This window comes from Lepidochelys kempii, chromosome 3 (assembly GCF_965140265.1).
Source record: "Lepidochelys kempii isolate rLepKem1 chromosome 3, rLepKem1.hap2, whole genome shotgun sequence".
Lineage (NCBI taxonomy): Eukaryota > Metazoa > Chordata > Testudines > Cheloniidae > Lepidochelys > Lepidochelys kempii.
Genome location: NC_133258.1, coordinates 205,493,160 through 205,514,292, shown reverse-complemented (window position 1 = coordinate 205,514,292; position 21,133 = coordinate 205,493,160). Strand labels below are relative to the sequence as shown.

The following is a 21,133-nucleotide window of genomic DNA, read 5'->3' as shown; positions in this document are numbered from 1 at the left end:
TGACAGCCGTGTTAGTCTGTATTTGCAAAAAGAAAAGGAGTACTTGTGGCACCTTAGAGACTAACCAATTTATTTGAGCATAAGCTTTTGTGAGCTACAGCTCACTTCAGCTCACGAAAGCTTATGCTCAAATAAATTGGTTAGTCTCTAAGGTGCCACAAGTCCTCCTTTTCTTTTTAAGGGAAGTGTAATCAGCCACAGAGATTAATTTGCATCTCAATTAGAAAAGAGTCAGGAGGAAGCACTAGGGTCTGTTGCTAGAAGGTTGTGGAAGAAATCTCATCAGACACAAAAGCCTCCCAATACTTTGTACTCCAGCTGAGTGGAGGACAATATCTGAGGTTTAGTTACCATGGGGACCAGAAGCCTGCAGAGCCACAGAAGAATCTGGGGTTTGCACTGTAATCATTTGGCCACGATGACTCAAATTCCACTGTTGTACCGAAATATATTTTTTGCTATTAGAAAGCTGTTAAAAAGTGGAAAAGGTAAAAACTTCAGAGTGTATGAGTGTTTTTTCTTGTTCTTAAATACTTTTCATGTTGCTGCAGCGATTTCTGTGTGTTAAAGCATTTATTAGAGCACGGAAGGTATTCAAAAATGTGTCAGTTAACTGGCGTATTCAAATTTTCTGTCAAGTATTGGAGTAGCTGCTGTCTTGTATCTCAAAGCCACTCGTGAAACTGGTTCATTTACACAATTCAGACCGAGTGAGATGGCATCACACAAAATCAAAGTATACAGTTGTACTCAAGTTAAGTTTAAATAACAAAACAGAGAATAGAATAGTATTCTTTTGAAAGATCTGAACTCAACTTCTCTTGAAGTGTTATAGAGTTCACGTGCCAGGTATTAGTATACATTTAAATGTACTCCTGAAAATGAGAGGATTATTCGTAAAGCTTCTAGAAACGTCTGGACTCCTGGCTTTAACCCACGCTAAGGAGTGCTCTCACAAACATAAAGATGCTACTGAGTGCTAGCTGATATGCTTCAGGGAGTAGCCTCACTATCATGCTCTTTGAGGCAAGAATTTTATTTTATATGTGTTTTAATGACTAACCATAAGCATTCAGATGACATAACATCATAATAAGAATATAGCATACTAATATGCAAAGCTACTAGAAATTGCTGTATACTAACATAATAAGTATTACATACGAGTTTGAGGGTTTCAAAACCATCTTCTGTTTCCTGGAGAGCGGAAGGAACCAGTAATCTTCAAGAGATATCATTCTCTCTCAGACTAAAACAATTGACTGCAGATAAACAAAAGATCTTCCTAATCAAATGGCAATTAAATCTGAGGTTGCTAATTGTCAGTACCATCTTGAATATAATGCTATGAGCAGCATGTCCTAGGCATTTATTAGGAGTAGGGTTGATAAACAATGTATGTGTAAAACTAGACTTTAAATCAGTTTAATTACACACAGAGAAAAAGGCAGGGCACAGCAAAGAGCACGTAAAAGCTATGATGCAATGAAAAAGGCATCCATGTGAAAAGAATCTTCCTTCTGTGTGGTCTCTTCTTCAGGGTTAGCCAATAGTTTTTTGGTCAATTTAGGATTCCCTAAGTGTATTTTCTTGATAAAATTTACTTATAAGCATTTTCTGTTGACAGTAATGCATATGTTTGCTAAATATTGTACACAGAGCTCAGAAAAATATGCTATATTTTATACTGTCAGATTCAGAGGATTCAAACTGCTTCTTGTTTTAGCACATGATGTAGCTTCTGACTAGAACAGCTACATAGAGAAGAAGCATCTGAAGAAGTGAGCTGTAGCTCACGAAAGCTTATGCTCTAATAAATTGGTTAGTCTCTAAGGTGCCACAAGTCCTCCTTTTCTTTTTGCGAATACAGACTAACACGGCTGTTACTCTGAAACCTGTACATAGAGACAGTGTCAGATATAGATACATTCTTGACAGGTTTCAGAGTAACAGCCGTGTTAGTCTGTATTCGCAAAAAGAAAAGGAGGACTAGTGGCACCTTAGAGACTAACCAATTTATTAGAGCATAAGCTTTCGTGAGCTACAGCTCACTTCCTCAGATGCATATCGTGGAAACTGCAGCAGGCTTTATATATACACAGAGAATATGAAACAATACCTATTCCCACCCCACTGTCCTGCTGGTAATAGCTTATCTAAAGTGATTTCCAGCACAAATCCAGGTTTTCTCACCCTCCACCCCCCCACACAAATTCACTCTCCTGCTGGTGATAGCCCATCCAAAGTGACAACTCTTTACACAATGTGCATGACAATCAAGCTGGGCTATTTCCTGCATAAATCCAGGTTCTCACATCCCCCCCACCCCCATACACACACAAACTCACTCTCCTGCTGGTAATAGCTCATCCAAACTGACCACTCTTCAAGTTAAAATCCAAGTTAAACCAGAACATCTGGGGGGGGGGGGGGTAGGAAAAAACAAGAGGAAACAGGCTACCTTGCATAATGACTTAGCCACTCCAAGTCTCTATTTAAGCCTAAATTAATAGTATCCAATTTGCAAATGAATTCCAATTCAGCAGTTTCTCGCTGGAGTCTGGATTTGAAGTTTTTTTGTTTTAAGATAGCGACCTTCATGTCTGTGATCGCGTGACCAGAGAGATTGAAGTGTTCTCCGACTGGTTTATGAATGTTATAATTCTTGACATCTGATTTGTGTCCATTTATTCTTTTACGTAGAGACTGTCCAGTTTGACCAATGTACATGGCAGAGGGGCATTGCTGGCACATGATGGCATATATCACATTGGTGGATGTGCAGGTGAACGAGCCTCTGATAGTGTGGCTGATGTTATTAGGCCCTGTGATGGTGTCCCCTGAATAGATATGTGGGCACAGTTGGCAACGGGCTTTGTTGCAAGGATAAGTTCCTGGGTTAGTGGTTCTGTTGTGTGGTATGTGGTTGTTGGTGAGTATTTGCTTCAGGTTGCGGGGCTGTCTGTAGGCAAGGACTGGCCTGTCTCCCAAGATTTGTGAGAGTGTTGGGTCATCCAGCTTGATTGTCATGCACATTGTGTAAAGAGTTGTCACTTTGGATGGGCTATCACCAGCAGGAGAGTGAATTTGTGTGGGGGGGTGGAGGGTGAGAAAACCTGGATTTGTGCTGGAAATCACTTTAGATAAGCTATTACCAGCAGGACAGTGGGGTGGGAATAGGTATTGTTTCATATTCTCTGTGTATATATAAAGCCTGCTGCAGTTTCCACGATATGCATCTGAGGAAGTGAGCTGTAGCTCATGAAAGCTTATGCTCTAATAAATTGGTTAGTCTCTAAGGTGCCACGAGTCCTCCTTTTCTTTTTGCAGATACATTCTTGTAATTCAAGACTGCAGGTCAAGTTGCTGCTGTACATCTAACTTGTCTTTGGTTTTATGTGAAGCAGGTGTGAAAGTAGCACATCTCCCAGGTTGGCCTGAACCTTCTAGATCAGGATTGAGGCAAATTGGTCATAGAGATTAAGGCCAGAAGGAACCAGCAAATTATCTAGTCTGACCTCTGTATCACAGGACACCAACAGCACCGCCACACTGAAGCCAATAACTGAACTTAGACCAAAGTATTACAGCTCACAAGAGACTAAACTATTATGTGCCAGAGGCAGAGAACAAGAGGGACTGAGGTGCACCACTGCCAAATGCCCCTTGTATGGCAGGGAGTTGATTAAGTGAAATATATCCAGATAATCCCAGAAAGTGGCCTGCACCCTATAGAATCATGGAACAGGTAGGGATCTCGAGAGATTGTTTAGTCCAGTCCCCTGCACTCAAGACAGGACTAAGTATTATCTAGACCATTCCTGACAGGTGTTTGTCCAACCTGCTCTTAAAAATCCCCAATGATGGAGATTCCACAACCTCCCTTGGCAATTTATTCCAGTGCTTCACCACTTTGACAGGAAGTTTTTCCTAATGTCCAACATAAACTGCTCTTGCGGCAGTTTAAGCCCATTGCTTCTTGTCTTGTCATCAGAGGTTAAGAACAACAGTTTTTCTCCCTCCTCCTTGTAACAACCTTTTATGTACTTTAAAATTGTTATCATGTCCCCTCTCAGTCTTCTCTTCTTCAGATTAAACAAACCCAGATTTTTCAGTCTTCCCTCATCGGTCATGTTTTCTAGATCTTTAATCATTTTTGTTGCTCTTTGGATTTTCTCCAGTTTGTCCACATCTTTCCTGAAATGTGGCGCCCAGAACTGGACACAATACTCCAGTTGAGGCCTAATCAATGTGGAGTAGAGCAGAAGAATTACTTCTCGTGTCTTGCTTACAATACTCCTGCTAATACATCCCAGAATTTTTTTGCAACAGGGTTACACTGTTGACTCATATTTAGCTTGTGATCCACTATGACCCCTAGATCCCTTTCTGCAGTACTCCTTCTTAGGCAGTCATTTCCCATTTTGTACGTGTGCAACTGATTGTTCCTTCCTAAGTGGAGTACTTTGCATTTGTCCTTATTGAATTTCATCCTATTTACTTCAGACCATTTCTCCAGTTTGTCCAGACCATTTTGAATTTTAATCCTATCCTCCAAAGCACTTGCAACCCCTCCCAGCTTGGTATCATCTGCAAACTTTATAAGTGTACTCTCTATGCCATTATCTATGCTGAAGAAGAAGGCAAAAAACTCCCAACGTCACTGCCAATCTAACCTAGGGAAAAATTTCTTCCTGACCGCACAAATGGTGATCACTTTCCTGGGCATATGAGCAAGAACCAGTTAGCTAAGCATCTGAGAGAGAATGATTGGTGCTTGGTGAAGTGGTATGTAGAATGGCCACCACATTAAATCATATATCTCACAAATCATGGTATAAACTTTCAAACTACTATTAAAATGACTTTATATTGTACTTGTGGACAGCAGTAAATTCCTCCCCTTTTTCTCCTCTTCTCCTTCCCTGCCCCAAATAACAATTGCATCAGTTATACTTTGGGGCAGAGGGAATGGAGGGGAGTCTAAAAATCTAATATATACAAAATATGATCGTGTGGAGCTGTTGTAAAGTTTTCATAGACAACTGTTTGAGAAAGACCTTCATAAGTCACTCACAACTCCTCTGCATATGTGTGACTCAGCCATCCCAAACTCATGGCAGTAAAAATTTGAGACAGCAAGTCCTTCTCTAGATTTACCCTTGTGTAAGAAGATTGTTTTGGAGCCTAATCAAGTAATGTCATAAGAAAAAAAAACATGATTTTTTTTGATAGATAAGTACTTTATAATAAGCTATTGAGGCCTTATTTGGAATATTGTAAGATTAAATTGCTGTTTCTGCTAACTCTGCTTGGTTTCCTTGTGAGAAACCAGGCAATATCTAGATAAGCTACATGATCATATTCTTCACTACCAAGTCCTGTGTTCTTTGGATAGGAGTCCACCCCATGGAATAATTTGAGAAATGACTACCAAAAGTGGGGAAAAAAACAATAAATAATGGTATTTTATGTTCAAGACAATTTCAAGAAGCTGGTTTTGTTGGTTAGAGAAATATCTGAGCATGTGGTAATGATACGAAGTGATGCTTGTGAGGATCAAGAATTGGTTCAGACAGATTGTATGAAGCTGCAAGTTTCTCAGTCCCTTGTATTATGGAAAATACTTATTTTTGGTATGTGTAGGAGAGACATCATCTAAAACAAAAGCAAGAGGGGCTAATTGAAAACAATCAGAATGTCAGAAAAAAATATTATGGGCTACACTAGTGTTTGTATGTGTAAATTTAATAAAGCAATTAATAAAACCCAAACTGGCCTGTTGCTGACTTCAAGGCATATGCTGATGAAATTATGTAAGGTACTTTGAGAGATCAGGTTTGTTGGAACCCTGAGTGCATGTAAAAATCTGATTTAGTCAACAATGGATTCTTCTGAGTTATTGATTGCTTGTATTTAGCCCAGTGAATTTCAGGCTGGCTCCTTTTGTTTTTTTTCTTAAACAATACATCTTCTGAATTATATATAAAAATACAATAACTGAAATATATAAAATTGGAATTTGCTGTTGCTGGAACACCTAGAAGAAATATATACCTTTAAAGTCCATAATGAAATATATTTATGTACTTTGCTTTTGATGGAATCCAGATCTCATACAGTATGGAGAAAGGTTAAACATGGTTATGTATTTGTAATTTAAGTAAGTATAACTTCTGACAATGGCACATGTGCAATGTATTTTTGTGCTTTCCTCCAGATTCTCCTAAATGAACTGTACATTATGAAGGTATTTTTGAGTATCCAGGTACTGTTTCCTAAGTTGTCTTGCAGTCATTTACAATGCATCGAAAGCTCAGTTTATCTGTAAAGATTAAAAAAGAAAACAAAACAAGGTTGTATCTTAACATGCACTCATACTGTTCTAAATCTAAATTGCTTTGTTCTTTTGAATCTTAGGTACTAGTTTTATCCTCTGGAGGTGAAGGTGCAATTCAGTCTGCAGGTTTCAGGGACTTAAGCAATATTTGTTTCATAATTTCACATTGACTGCCACAAGGATTTTGAAGTTTCAGTGTCTTCACATTATGCACATATTCTCAGAATGCAACTGAAAAATACTGCTTTGAGTTAGCATGACTTCAAATTCAATCTGTCTAAGTAGATTAATTTCCTAGCTTCCTAAATCTAAGTTAGTTCTGGCCGTCTATGGTTTACAACTGGGCCGCTCGGCAGGAAATTTTATACCCAGGATACTTTGTCCCTCCAGGAGCACATGTTACATGTCAGCATCCTAGAAATGGAACCATTCCTGGATTGTCTATGGATCACAAAAAGCTGGTGTTATGCAAAATTTTCTTTGTACAATCAGTCAGTGCTGCTTTACATTGATTAATGAGAAAGGATAAACTCAGCCCACTTGCGCTGGGAAACCCATACAGTTTGAAATAGGACAGAATCTATTAGGACAGTGAGGCCTTTCTGCCTGCTTCTAAACTTGAGAGAAGCCTATCTCATATCTTGCCTCTGAAGAATGGCCACACTGATCTATGGTGAACTGGATCTTTGAGTGAGACTCTGAGGGAGATCACCTGCCTTGAGCCTCAACTTTAAGAGGTGCACATAGCTAATTGGAGCATTCACTTCTTTGATGGAAATGCCTGCATGCTTATCCTCTGATAGTTCTGGTGAGTACGGTTCTTTCTAACTTCAGAAGAGACTGTGGTGCTAAAATCTGCTAGTCTTCTATTGACTTTGGGTATTGACTAGGTGTCTTCATTGGTTGGATGTGACCATAGTAATTCCCATCCAATTTACTGTTTCACTAACTCTCATTGGTTAGAACAATGTGAAGAAATCAAATGTTTGGGTACACATCTGAAGTTCTGTCCCAGGTTTTGCAAGGCATCCATTGAAGAGCATAAGATTTACAGTCTGTCTTCCTGGGACACACACTGCTTGATATGCTTTCTACGATCTATGGTAATCTGACTCTGGTCTCCTAACTACTTCCTTAATAGTTTAACTACAGTTTCTGTTTTCAAGAACCATTAGATGTTAAATTAATATCTGCTCTGGATTAATAAATACATGGTCAATCTAAAGACATCTTTTTAAAAGCCTCATTTTAGAGGACATGCTATTTTCTTTTATTTTCGAGCCACTTGAGTCCTGCAAATTCAGATTCCTGCATATCTTTATCATTTCATTTTGTAAGATCTCCATTACTGTGCTGTACTGAGTTGTCTCCTGTCTTCAGCAGAAATGGAGATAGCCCAAGCACTAACTCTGTCACACCTCTTCCTCTTGCTTGCTAGGCTCATTGCTTCTAGTAGCAGAGCAAAAAGGTTCCAAAAGTTTGAAAATATTAACTGTATCATTTATTGGTTTGTTTTTGTTTGTTTTTTTGTTTTGTTTTTGTTTTCTCTTCTATAAATAAAAAGTAAAGCTGAACCACATTTCATTGGGTTAGCAAAAAAATCACTCCCAGTATGACAGTTTGTGGTGTCCCACCCCAGGGTTCGGATTTTTTCGTCCAGTTATAAACCCCTCAAGTTTATCTTGAATTTTCATACTATTCCACTGCAAAATTATATATTTGTGTATATGTCTGTATATACGTACATACAGAATAAGAACACACACTTGATTTATGTAATAGCTGAGCATTGGATGTCATCATTTCTCTCCTCAGATATGTTAGAGAGAGTTGGTAATCCTGCAGATTAGTAGGAAAGTGTGATAATTAATCATAGAAGATTAGGGTTGGAAGAGACCTCAGGAAGTCATCTAGTCCAACCCCCTGCTCAAAGCAGGACCAACCCCAACTCATTCATCCCAGCCAGGTCTTTGTCAAGCCGGGCCTTAAAAACTTCGAAGGATGGAGATTCAACCACCTCCCTACGTAACCCATTCTAGTGCTTCACCACCCTCCTAGTGAAATAGTGTTTCCTAATAACCAACCTAGACTGCTCCCACTAGCAACTTGAGACCATTGCTCCTTGTTCTGTCATAGAATCATAGAATATCAGGGTTGGAAGGGACCTCAGGAGGTCATCTAGTCCAACCCCCTGCTCAAAGCAGGACCAATCCCCAACTAAATCATCCCAGCCAGGCCTTTGTCAAGCCTGACCTTAAAAATATCTAAGGAAGGAGATTCCACCACCTCCCTAGGTAACGCATTCCAGTGTTTCACCACCCTCCGAGTGAAAAAGTTTTTCCTAATATCCAACCTAAACCTCCCCCACAGCAACTTGAGACCATTACTCCTTGTTCTGTCATCAGCTACCACTGAGAACAGTCTAGATCCATCCTCTTTAGAACACCCTTTCAGGTAGTTGAAAGCAGCTATCAAATCCCCCCTCATTCTTCTCTTCCGCAGACTAAACAATCCCAGGTCCCTCAGCCTCTCCTCATACATCATGTGTTCCAGTCCCCTAATCCTTTTTGTTGCCCTCCACTGGACTCTTTCCAGTTTTTCGACATCCTTCTTGTAGTGTGGGGCCCAAAACTGGACTCAGTACTTCAGATGAGGCCTCACCAATGTCGAATAGAGGGGAACGATCACGTCCCTCGATCTGCTGGCAATGCCCCTACTTATACATCCCAAAATGCCATTGGCCTTCTTGGCAACAAGGGCACACTGTTGACTCATATTCAGCTTCTCGTCCACTGTGACCCCTAGGTCCTTTTCTGCAGAACTGCTGCCGAGCCATTCAGTCCCTAGTCTATAGCGGTGCATGGGATTCTTCCGTCCTAAGTGCAGGACTCTGCACTTGTCCTTGTTGAACCTCATCAGATTTCTTTTGGCCCAATCCTCTAATTTGTCTAGGTCCCTCTGTATTCTATCCCTACCCTCCAGCGTATCTACCTCTCCTCCCAATTTAGTGTCATCTGCAAACTTGCTGAGGGTGCAATCCACACCATCCTCCAGATCATTTATGAAGATATTGAACGAAACCAGCCCCAGGACCGACCCTTGGGGCACTCCACTTGATACCGGTTGCCAACTAGACATGGAGCCATTGATCACTACCCGTTGAGCCCGACAATCTAGCCAACTTTCTACCCACCTTATAGAGCATTCATCCAGCCCATACTACTTTAACTTGCTGACAAGAATACTGTGGGAGACCGTGTCAAAAGCTTTGCTAAAGTCAAGATACAATACATCCACTGCTTTCCTTTCATCCACAGAACCAGTAATCTCATCATAGAAGGCGATTAGATTAGTCAGGCATGACCTTCCCTTGGTGAATCCATGCTGACTGTTCCTGATCACTTTCCTCTCATGTAAGTGCTTCAGAATTGATTCTTTGAGGACCTGCTCCATGATTTTTCCAGGGACTGAAGTGAGGCTGACTGGCCTGTAGTTCCCAGGATCCTCCTTCTTCCCTTTTTTAAAGATGGACACTACATTAGCCTTTTTCCAGTCGTCCTGGACTTCCCCCAATCGCCATGAGTTTTCAAAGATAATGGCCAATGGCTCTACAATCACATCCGCCAACTCCTTTAGCACTCTCGGATGCAGCGCATCCGGCCCCATGGACTTGTGCTCGTCCAGCTTCTAAGTAGTCCCGAACCACTTCTTTCTCCACAGAGGGCTGGTCACCTCCTCCCCATGCTGTGCTGCCCAGTGCAGTAGTCTGGGAGCTGACCTTGTTCATGAAGACAGAGGCAAAAAAAGCATTGAGTACATTAGCTTTTTCCACATCCTCTGTCACTAGGTTGCCTCCCTCATTCAGTAAGGGGCCCACACTTTCCTTGACTTTCTTCTTGTTGCCAACATACCTGAAGAAACCCTTCTTGTTACTCTTAACATCTCTTGCTAGCTGCAACTCCAGTTGTGATTTGGCCTTCCTGATTTCACTCCTGCATGCCCGAGCAATATTTTTATACTCTTCCCTGGTCATTTGTCCAATCTTCCACTTCTTGTAAGCTTTTTTTTTGTGTTTAAGATCAGGAAGGATTTCACTTAAGCCAAGCTGGTCGCCTGCCATATTTATTATTCTTTCTATGCATCGGGATGGTTTGTCCCTGTAACCTCAATAAGGATTCTTTAAAATACAGCCAGCTCTCCTGGACTCCTTTCCCCCTCATGTTATTCTCCCAGGGGATCCTGCCTATCTGTTCCCTGAGGGAGTCAAAGTCTGTTTTTCTGAAGTGGTCATCTGCCGCCACTGAGAACAGCCTAGCTCCATCCTCTTTGGAAACCCACCTTCAGGTAGTTGAAGGCTGCTATCAAATCCCCCTTCACTTTTCTCTTCTGCAGATTAAATAAGCCCAGTTTCCTTAGTCTCCCCTCGTAAATTGTATGCCCCAGTATCCTAATCATTTTTGTTGCCCTCCACTGGGCTCGCTCCAATTTGTCCACATCCTTCTTTTAGTGGGGGGCCCAAAACTGGATACAGTACTCCAGATGTGGCCTCACCAGTGCCAAATAGAGGGGAATAATCACTTCCCTTGATCTGCTGGCAGTGTTCCTACTAATGCATCCCAATGTGCTGTTAGCCTTCTTGTCAACAAGGGCACACTGTTGACTCATATCCAGCTTCTTGTCCACTGTAATCCCCTTCTTTCCTTACTTCCAGTACAGTAGTTGGGCACATGAGCAATTCTTAAAGATTTATGTGCTATAGTGAATACAGTACATAGAACCTCAGAGTGACGAACATCAAAGTTACGAACTGACCGGTCAACCACACACGTCATTTGGAACCAGAAGTATGCAATCAGGCAGCAGGAGAGGCCAAATAAAAAAAAAGAAAATGCAGTAGAGTACTGTGTTAAACATAAACTACTAAAAAAAATAAAGGGAAGGTTTCAAAAGGAAAGATTTGACAAGGTAAGAAAACTGTTACTATGCTTGTTTCATTTAAATTAGAGATAGTTAAAAGCAGAATTTTTCTTCTGCATTGTAAAGTTTCAAAGCTGTATTAAGTCTACGTTCAGTTGTAATCTTTTGAAAGAACAACCATAATGTTTTGTTCAACATTTCATAGTTACAAACAACCTCCATTCCTGAGGTGTTCGTAACTCTGAGGTTCTACTGTACATGTACTTAGCTATATTAAAACAGGTAGCTACGTTAGCTTAAGTATAAAAGTCTAACCTATAGAACCACAAAAGCAAGGATGTTCAGAGTCTTCAGCTCACCATATTGTGCTAAGATATTGAAGTATCTACCTTATATGATGTCCAGAATAGGGTAGATTAAGAGCAGATTTTCAACTTTAATTCTGAATAAATTTCCTTTTGTTGGTTTAGGTCAAGCCCTTAATATTAATTTTTCGTACAATGATTAATTCTGATTACACCTCCTTATTTTTAATAGTTTTCCTTAGAGAGTAAATAGTCACTGTGCTTGATTTAAACATTTGTGTGTAAAATATATTTCTAAGTACATAGATTATCTGGTGGATTAAAACATTTTTTGTATGCCAGATGCAGTTTTTTGAAATGTGTGTTACTTTCTTTGTTGGTCTGTAAGAAGAATACCATTCTGATCTATTTGATTCTAATGGTGATTTGAAAATCAAGGAAGAAGTCTAAGAATCTTTTCAGAAAAGGTTTGTTTTTTTTTAATCCAGTGAAGCTTGTACCTTCAAGTTATATAGATCATGTTAGAAATTAGTATGAAATTCTTAAGAATGTATCGCTGTAGCTTTGGCAATTTATTTGACATGGCACCTGACAGTTTTCTGTTGAAATGATCAGTTCTGACTCTCAGGAGTATCTATAGTCAGTCTCTGATACCTTATCTACAGGAAAGCAACAGATTTAACTTGCCATGTTTAGCTTCTCTGTCAGCTATTGTAACCAGCTATCACAAGACAGGTTGGAGTTTGAGACCGGAGTAGTGGTCCAGTCACACCAATTTCTGAAGTATCCTGATGAACGCTACAGTTGCTCCAATAGGTGGTGTAAAGGAGTACTGACCTTCATTTTGAAGTGCAGTTTCCCTGCTGAAGTAGATCAATAGTTTTAGCTGTCTGTCTCTGCTGTTTGCCTTCCGTTCTCACAGTGAGAACCTTCTCCAGGCAGCAATCAATAGCTCTAATCTGTTCCAGCCTGTAATAAGTCACGCGAGGCAAAGCGTTTAGGTGGCATTACATGAGATTGTAGAGGCAGCTCTTCAGCTCTTATTCATAGTGTACTACTTAGACTTGGAGAGAAATACATTGCATTCCAGTGGTACTGTATAGTTCTATATATATTCGCTTCCACAGATTCACACTGAAGTATTCATAAAAATCTAAACCTTTACATTTCAGATACATTTTTGCTTCCTCTCATGTACTAATGACTGCTCATCTTCCCTCTTCACATTATCTTGGATGTAAATTCCTTTTCACTTCTGAGGGTGATCAACATCCCAAAAAACCGATGCCATTTCTACCTTTCTGTATCTCATGTATACAGTGTTAAAGAGGATTAAGAACAGAATTGAGAACCAGAGCAATAGCCCCAGAAGGCAAAGTCCTCTTTATTCATAGAACAGGTACAACAATTATAGTTCACACTTTCAACATCTCTTAGCCTTGTGATAGGAGGGATTGTCTCTGGTAGTGAATTGTGTAGTCCTCCTGCCAATTCATTCTTGTTTTAATTTGAAATCTCTCATCATAACAGGAGCATTGCTCCTCTTCATTGATTTCAAGACTCCATTTGAGTCCTTAAAATCATTGCTGACACTATAGTCAGGGTTACCGAATAAAGACTTGCAGGTTATATATATCCAGCTTGCACTGTGAGTGTACCACCCTGAAGAAGGTTATTGGCACAGAGGCCTTTGTTGTTGTCCCCCTCCCCCCAGTTTTCATATGCCTTATAACACGGGGTTGGGGGGACTTGTTGGCCCACATCTGGGAATAGAAATTGTATGGCGGGCCATGAATGCTCACAAAATTGGGCTTGGGGGTGCAGAAGGGGGTGAGGGCTCTGGTTGGGGGTGCAGGCTCCGGGGTGGGGCCAGAAATGAGGAGTTCAGGGTGCGGGAGCGGGGCTCTGGGATGGGGCAGGGGGATGTAGTACGGCAGTGGTGAGGGCTCCGGCTGAGGGTGCAGGCTCTGGGGTAGGGCTGGGGATGAGGAGTTTGGGATGTAGGAAGGTGCTCCGGGCTGGGACCGAGGGGTTTGGAGAGTAGGAGGGGGATCAGGGCTGGGGCAGAGGGTTGAGGCACGGGGGGAGGCTCAGGGGTGCAGGCTCTGGGCTGTGCATACCTCAAGTGACTCCTGGAAGCAGCGGTTCTGCGTGCTGCCCCACCTGCAGGTGCCACCCCTGCAGCTCCCAGAAGCAGCAGCATGCCCCCATACAGCTCCTAGCAAGAGGCATGGCACCAGCCATGCAGCTCTGCACACTATCCCATCCACAGGCACCGCCCGCACAGCTCCTGTTGGTCACGGTTCCCGGCCAATGGGAGCTGCGGGGGCGGCACTTGGGGTGGGAGCAGCGAGCACAGCGGAGCCCTCTGTCCGCCCCTATGCATAGGAGCCAGAGGAGGGCCATGCCGCTGCTTCCAGGAGCTGCGTGGAGCAGCCCCCGACCCTGCTCTCCGGCTGGAGCGCCGGAGCAAGGCAAGCCACAGACCTCACTCCGAGCAGGAACTCAAGGGCCAGATTAAAACAGCTGACCTGCCGGATCCAGCCCATGGGCTGTAGTTTACCCACCCCTGCCTTAGAATTAGCCGAAAACAATCTAGTTAATCTTTCCACCCTGACTTTGAACTTCATTACCCTTCACCCCATTTAGGTGATGTGAGCTTTGCCAGACAACTGAGCCCGGTCCCTTTATTGGTATAGGCCATAGTCTCAGTATGAGAGTGCTTATTTTCTGCATCTCCATGTTTTTGATGTAGTTATTAGTGATGTGACTCTTAACAGTGATGTCACTGATATAGTTCCAATCCACTGGTAGAAGTTTCAATTGCTCTGACTGCCTCCTCTCTTGATGATGATCACCATACGTGCAAAAACCGTAGTCTCTCCAGTAAATAAAAGCAATTTTAAAAATGTGGTTATTTGTTATATTGGTTTAGTAACACAGTTCATAAAACAGAATCTGTGGTTAAATAATGTCCTAGGGTAAATAATTTTAAAAACCAATAATAAAGTAACTGTGTGAGATACCAAGTCATTCTGTGAAACTGGTATACATGTGGAGTAATTCCACTAAATTAAAACTTTTGGCCTAAATATACAGTAAAACCTCTATCATTCACACTGAGGACTGGAAGGTCCATTGTGATTTTAGAAGCAATATAGTCTACAGAAGTGAGCACAGGGTTTGGATTTTGGAATTATGAATTCTAATCCTAGCTCTGTCATGGAAAACGCTGTTGTTTTATACAGATCACTTTCCCTTCCTGACTTTTTTTCCCACCTGTAACGATTTTATTTATACAGCACCATTCACTTTGCAGGATTTTGTTAGTTGTTATGTGTATAGTTCTTTGAACACGCAGGTCCTAGTCCTTGGATCAGATTGAGTTGCACATAAGTGACAGTACACCACCTTTTTTCTCCTTGGGTTGCTTGAGATTGGTTTAACCAATAACCGAGTAAAGGGAACTTCACTGTACTCTAATTTTTACTTGCTGGTAATAGCACTCCTGGGGTAATTATAACATGGGATTGTCAGAGCTCAAAGGTGACCTATCCCCTATCCCAGCCATAGCCTGCAAAGGGGGATTGTGTAAGGCCCACCACGAGAATATCCTCAGTTGCATTTAAGGTAGCTTTATAGTCTTCATGACTCTGAGGCCAGGATCCAGTCTGTAAAGAGCTATAGAAATACTGAACAGTAATCCTGAATTTTGAAATGTCCATTGCTCATTCAGAGCCACTCGCTGTTTGTTGAGTAGTGATTTCTTCGGTGAGTAATTACACTGATTTCAGTAGTGTTACTCACAGAGCACAATGCTACTCTGTGTAAATTACAGTAGCAAAATTGGGCACTCTTCAAGAGAAATATAGTTTTATTTTTAACATTAATTTCATACTACATAGTAAATGTACTGCAATTTATTTTCTTAAAATAATGAAATATTTATATTATGAGCCCTCACTACACATAGTTCTTAGTATTAGATCTGTGTTTGAAACTATGGTGAAACACCAGAAGTGTGTTTACAATATCAGGTTTGCCGATTAGCAAACAGAGAATTAGGTTCCATCATAAACAGATTTTTAAAACAAAATGGTTGATAGTCACTTCCTCCCTTGAGTGTAGGGCTCTTTTCTCTCCAAGAAAGAGCTGAATACAGCTCCCTACACCTGGGTTATCAGGAAAAACAAAGAACCTCTAACTCAGATACTCCCAGGTAAAATATATTTTAAAGTTATGACATAAAAGAAAATTAACCATCGTTGCCTATGTTTGGACTAACACTGAATTGATAGCTCTAAACAGTTGTGGCTTTTTTTTTTAAACCCCGCACTAGCACAAAGTAAGGACTTTACTCTGATATTTCCAAAGCAATCCTTAGGGAATTTGTTGTGCAGCTCCTCTGTAATCCCTTCTAAGACAAAACATTCATTGGCTTTACCACAAGTTTTGCCTGACTAAAGATTGCCAAGTTGGCCATTTACTATGTTATTGGCCTGAAATAAAGATCACTGTTTTAAAAATAATAAAATTAAATGGCAAAATCCAAAAGCCCTTACTCAGATTTTACCCAGACCTTACTCAGGTAAATTCCCATACTTTAGTGGGAGTTTGCCTAAATAAAGATCACAGGATTCAGCCTTAAGATCTCAAAAATGAATTAAAATTTACACATTTTGAGATGCAGAAACTGACAAAATTCAAATTGATATTTTCTCTTTTGAGGTTTGTGCTGTGAGCTCATGCAGTCTCATTAACATTCTAGGTCTGTATTGCCGTTGCTTCTTGCTTGCTTACCAGCTGTTCCTGCTGCTAGTTACAATGTCTGATGTGTTCAGATCACTGGGTTCCTGTACACACCACGGAGAGGAGACAGCCTTTCCACTGGGGATACCCACGTGTCTGCCTGTCAGCAATGGCACCGAATAAAGTAATAGGTCCTCGCATGGCATATGGTGTCTGGATTCATACAAGATGCAAAACTATTCTGCCACTAATGCACAATGACTCATAGCATTGCTAATTTTTCAAACAAAAGCCCACTTCCACACCCACACTTTTAACCCCTCAGGCTAAAAAGCTTCTTCTTTAGTTTCAAAGCTTTGGAAATGTAAGTAGGTGGCTTCTGGATCAATATATGAAACCTTATATTTATTAATGCAAGTTCTTGTCTTTTTTTAAAACTAAGAATAATAGAAAAATTCCAGCTTCATTTTCTAACAAGTTAAACCAGACATTTTTCTATTCTAAATCTGAGGTTTCTAATTTTCCCAATAGTTCTGTTTCAGAAAGCTAATCAGTCACCCTGTACAAACACAGAACATTTTAAATTGTACTTCAGAAGGAAGAGAACCAGTCAATATATTAATATAACTACTGGGTGTGCAACTATCATATTTGAATGTCATAGTATTCAGAGGCCACCAATTTATAATGGGAAGGTTGAAACATCTATTTATCTCCCCAGAATACCGTGTTCTTCTTAGTGGGGGGGGGGACAAAAACAAATTTTCCAACTAGAGGGAGCTACTGATGTTGCTTATAGTATTCTCAAACCATCCAATATAATCACAATCTGCAGAACATACAGTGATCACTTCTGTATTTTAACTACATTAAATTACTTTGAGTACTTAATTTAATTTATATTTAAGAGGATGTAACCAAATTTTTACAATGTAACGTGGACAATTTAAATTGCACAAATCAAAGAGATTCAGAGTAAAAACAATAAAACAAAGAGATTGGAAAATGAGTGTGTGGGTACAAGAATGGTATTGGGCATGAAAAAACTCAAGAAGAGAGATTAGGATTGCTTACTTTAGAGACAAGTCAAAGAAGAGAGGGCATGAGATAAGTATATAAAATAAGAAATAGAATAGGGAAGATAGATCAGGAGTTCCTGTTCTCCCTATTACATAAGAACAAAGGGACAGTCAATGAGACTAAAAGAAAATACTTTTTCACACATCTTATCATTGGACTGTGGAACTCATTGTCACAGGATATCCTTGAGGCCAAGAGTTTAGCAAGATTCAAGAATATACAGAGTTCTTATCATTAATGCTAACAGTTTGGAAGAGAAATAAAATGCCATGCTTCAGGGTTAAAGCCTATCTCTAAGTATTAAGGAGTTGAATGAGATCTTTTCAGGATAATCTGCCCCAAACTCTGCCGACTGCTAGGTTCTTGCACCTTCCTCTGAAGGATAATGGCCATACTGGCTCAGACCAAAGGTCCATCCAGCCCAGTATCCTGTCTACCGACAGTGGCCAATGCTAGGTGCCCCAGAGGGAGTGAACCTAACAGGCCCTGACAGGCCGGGAGCCAAAGTTTGCTGACCCATTTATTGATGTCAATACTGCAGCCTTTTAAAGTTGCAAAGGCTTTGTTTAGTGGACTAGATTGGCTTGAAAGGAATACTAAAAGAGCAGTGCTGCAGATCTTCATGACATTTGACCCATGCATTTCACAAAATGCTCTGCCTTACAAGCCAATCAGAAAAATACAATGAACGATAGTACTATAGCACTGGTGTCAGTCCGCTACTGTGTAATTTGATCTCTTCATGCATTTCTACCAATGGACCTCATAAATCTCGAGCCAATATGAAAATATAATGTGCATAATCAATAGAATCTCTAATAAAATTGAAATAGCCTGTTATCCCCACAGACACGCCAATCTACAGGGCTGCTTTGAAATAAACAAAGAACAATAATAATTTGACAGTGATAAAGCAGGTGACATTCCTATATAAAATCCTACAAAATCTATAATTACAATAATAATCTATTTTCATACTAGTATTTAAAATGAACAACAGTGAAATCAAAAGAAAAAGGTCTGCTTATCACACAGCGTTCAGACTTAAAGTTGTTGGATATGCCGAAGCAAACAATAATTGTGCCACTGCTCGTGAATTCTGTATCAATGAGACGCAAGTAAGAGAATGGTGAAAAAATAAAATAACACTAAAAGACCGGCCAAGAAGCAAGAAAAAATGTCCAACGAGGTGCGTTTCATTTCCTGAGCTGGAGAAAGATCTCAATAATTGGGTTGTTGAATGTCGACAAAATGGGTACATTGTTACTAGAACTGGAATTCGTCTGCATGCTCTGCAAATGTCGAAAGATGACAAATTCAAGTCAGTAAAGCCATCAATGTTTGTCGCATCAGTAGGTTGGTGTACTCGCTTCATGAACCGTCATAGTCTCTGTCTTCCTCAGCGAACAAAGCGCAAAAACTGCCGAGAGATCTGGAAGAAAAAATCCAGTCTTTCCAAAGTTTTATTATAAAATATCGAAAGGAATATGCATTTGAACAGTCACAAATAGGAAATATGGACAAAACACCGAAGACATTCGATCTCCTCAACAACAGAACAGTAACCGGTGTTGGTGAAAAAACAGTTTTAATTAAAACCACTGGCCATGAAAAAATCCATTTTACGGTGGTTTTATCGCGTTTGGCAAATGGATCAAAGCTCCCTCCTGTTATTTTTAAAAGAAAAACCTTGCCTAAAAACATGAAATTTCTTGCTGGTGTCATCATGCATGCACACGAAAAGGAATGGATGGATGAAAGTGGAAATATTGAATGGGTGGAAAAAGTGTGGAATAAGAGACCAGGAACACTTTTCAAGAAACTTGCTATACTCATTTGGGACATGTTCAGGGCACACAAGACGGATGAGGTGAAAAATGTGGCCAAAAATATGAAAACTACTTTGACTGTAATACCTGGAGGCTTAACTTCAGTTCTACAACCGCTTGATGTCTGCCTGAACAAACCCTTTAAAGACAGGCTACGCAAAATGTGGTCTGAATGGATGTGCTCAGTTATGGCGAAGTTGACAAAAGGTGGGAATCTTATGAAGCCCGAAATCAATCTAGTTTCCCAGTGGATCAAGGACATGTGGGTGTCCATTCTCTCGGAAGTGATAGAAAAATCATTTAGGAAATGTGGTATCAGCAATGCACTCGACGGGTCAGAAGATGATGCCATATTTGATGATGACACAAAAGAAGCTGATGAGAAGGAATCTGAGTGTGAAGATGACACTGCCGACATCTACAATGACATTGCAGGTGCAGCTGTGACTGAAGCGGAGTTTAATGAACTGTTTGGTGAATCAGAAACTGATTCAGACTTTGAAGGATTTTAAGACTTTTTAAAGTCTCATATTGTTCTAAATTACTTGTTTTAAATATCCATTTACTGATTTTAAATATTGACTGTAATTTTGAAGGTGAATACATGTTTGTTCAGTTATTATTATAACAACAACAGGTTTTTCGTTAGATTACATAATTCTAGCAAAACTTTTGAGTGTTTCTTGTGACGCCAGCTTTTAAAATATAGCAGGGGTTGGCAAACTTTGGCTTCCGGCCTGTCAGGGTAAGCCGCTGGCGGGTCGGGACGTTTTGTTTATTTGGAGCATCTGCAGGCACTGTGAACGCTCCAGGGAAACAAAATGTCCCGACCCGCCAGTGGCTTACCCTGACAGGCCAGGAGCCAAAGTCTGCCAACCCCTGAAATATAGGGTCAGCTTATGAAAGGGCATACAGTTTTTACTATTTTTACCTATCCATCTTGGGGGGGGTTGACTTATAAACGAACAGGCTAATGAATGAGGATATACGGTAATTATTTTGGGCTTTTATACTACACGTCATTATGGTTTTTTTGTCTCCGCTCTTAAGCACATCATGACATTTTTCTCTATAAGCTCTTGAAAAAGGCAACTTTCAGCTTATTTATCTGATAGGGCTTCTGTAGAAGGTTGAAGCTATGGTCTTGGAGACCGTAGTAATGAGGGCTGATGGAAAGGTACTTTTCTGCAACTGATTTCCTGCCTGCTGACTTGAGTTAATTTCTGTGTAAATGTTTATTTTTTAATGCTTGTGGGTGTGTTACACTGTTGCAAGATGACTGTCAGAGTGGCTAGAGCTCTTGTTTCAGTGGTCCTTTTTTATGATTACTTAAATCTAAACATAAATAAGATTCCAATGGATAAGTAATGTTTTCGTATAATTACTAACTTGGAAAACCTTTTTCAGTTTCCCCGATACACTATGATGGCTCCTTCTGAAGACCTGGTAGGTAAATATTATTTTACTTGTTTATTTGAAAAAATATAATTTTCCTCAGAATCCATAATGGTATCTTCTGGAAAGTTATGGGCTGTTATAAATCTGGTAGGTTGTACACCTAAGCAGTAACAGTTACTAGGGAGATGATCTTATAACGATTCTTAGGGCAGGTCTATGTTTAAAATGCCGCATCGGCACAGCTGCACTGATTCAGCTGCGCCTCTGTAGTGCTTTAATGAAGATACTTTTTGCCAACTGGAGAGAGCTCTCCCGTCGGCATAGTTAATCCACCTTCCCAAGAGGCGGTAGCTATGTGGATTTTTCTCACCGCTGAGCAACGTAGTTATACCAATATAGGTCTGTAGTGTAGTCCAGACCTTAGCTTGCAAATCGCTAACTTCATGAAGCAAAATGGATCAGTCACTCATGCACATCTTAGCTGGATTAGGTAGTATGTCTCTCCATTTTAAATC

At 40.4% G+C, this 21,133-nt stretch overlaps 1 protein-coding gene across 10 annotated transcripts in view; it reads left to right on the top strand.

The window, feature by feature from the left end:
- Positions 1–21,133, top strand: part of RALGAPA2 (Ral GTPase activating protein catalytic subunit alpha 2) — a 306,774-nt gene that overhangs the window by 207,609 nt on the left and 78,032 nt on the right. Inside the window, exon 38 of one of the 10 annotated variants that reach the window (XR_012158343.1) lies at positions 20,628–20,666. The exons of the other annotated variants lie outside the window; for them this stretch is intronic. The gene's annotated coding sequence lies outside the window, so the exon portion shown is untranslated. The remainder of the gene's footprint in view (positions 1–20,627; positions 20,667–21,133) is intronic. 10 annotated transcript variants of the gene reach the window in all.